This window comes from Rhincodon typus, unplaced genomic scaffold (genome assembly GCF_021869965.1).
Source record: "Rhincodon typus isolate 14 unplaced genomic scaffold, sRhiTyp1.1 hic_rhity00000533, whole genome shotgun sequence".
In the NCBI taxonomy this organism is placed as follows: Eukaryota; Metazoa; Chordata; class Chondrichthyes; order Orectolobiformes; family Rhincodontidae; genus Rhincodon; species Rhincodon typus.
In genome coordinates this window covers 54,521-55,847 of record NW_025966171.1, presented here as the reverse complement: position 1 = coordinate 55,847, position 1,327 = coordinate 54,521, and positions in this window count along the sequence as shown.

Below are 1,327 nucleotides of genomic sequence, written 5' to 3'. Positions count from 1 at the left end.
GCTCCCTCAGCGCTGACCCTCCGACAGTGCCCGCTCCCTCAGCACTGACCCTCCGACAGTGCCCACTCCCTCAGCACTGACCCTCTGACAGTGCCCGCTCCCTTAGCGCTGACCGTCCGACAGTGCCCGCTCCCTCAGCGCTGCTGCGGGAGCATCAGAGTTGATGGGGTGAAGCCTCCTGCTGGGATTTGAGCTCAGGACCCTCTGTTTTGAAAGCAGAGCCTGTACAGAGGCCGGAGGTCAGGTTAAAAACGGTCAGGAATGTGTTCTTTTCTGAGTGAGTGTCAGTATCTCGCAGTAACCCATTAATAGCCACTGAGGCTGCTCTCTCTGTGACCCACATTATTCGTGAACAGTGAGGAGCATTGGCTGATGGAAGTTGCTGAATCATTCCAAACAGGTTTCCTGTTTGAATAGGAATGTGATGGAGGCAGGCACTCTTGAGTCCATCTGGATGAGCTCTTCAAAGATGCAGGGCATAGTCCCATAGGGAGCAATGGGATTAGTGCCCCTTTTGGGTTAGCACAGATGTGCTGGGCTGAAGGGTCTGTTTCTAGGCTGTGTGACTGTCTGTCTACATGGCAAGATTCCTCCCCCCCACACCCCCAAACCAAGTGAGATAGACCACTCAAACTGTGCAACCCCCTTCCCCAATCCCTCAAGCCCACGCAGCTGGCTTTTCGACTGTAGTAGACATCGCAAATGTCCTTGTCTTTTCCCAGTCGGAGTGACACAGGATTCAGGGGCAGTGCGGAATGGGTTCTAGCTGGTTACAGGGCAATAGCACAAGACTCCAGCAGAGAGAGAGAGAGAGAGGGGTGGAGAGAGAGAGAGGGAGAGAGAGAGAGAGAGAGAGATACAGAGAGACAGAGACAGAGAGAGAGAGAAACAGAGAGAGAGAGAGACAGAGACAGAGAGAGAGAGATAGAGAGAGACAGAGAGAGAGACAGACAGAGACAGAGAGAGAAACAGAGAGAGAGACAGAGAGAAACAGAGAGAGAGACAGACAGACAGAGAGAGAGAGATAGAGACAGACAGAGACAGAGAGAGAAACAGAGAGAGAGAGAGAGAGAGAGAGACAGAGAGAAAGACAGAGAGAGAGAGAGACAGAGAGAGAGACAGAGAGAGAAACAGAGAGAGAGACAGAGAGAGACAGAGAGAGAGAGGGAGAGAGAGACAGAGAGAGAGACAGAGAGAGAGAGAGACAGAGAGAGAGACAGAGAGAGAGACAGAGAGAAACAGAGAGAGAGACAGAGAGAGACAGAGAGAGAGACAGAGAGAAACAGAGAGAGAGACAGAGAGAGAGAGGGAGAGAGAGACAGAGAGA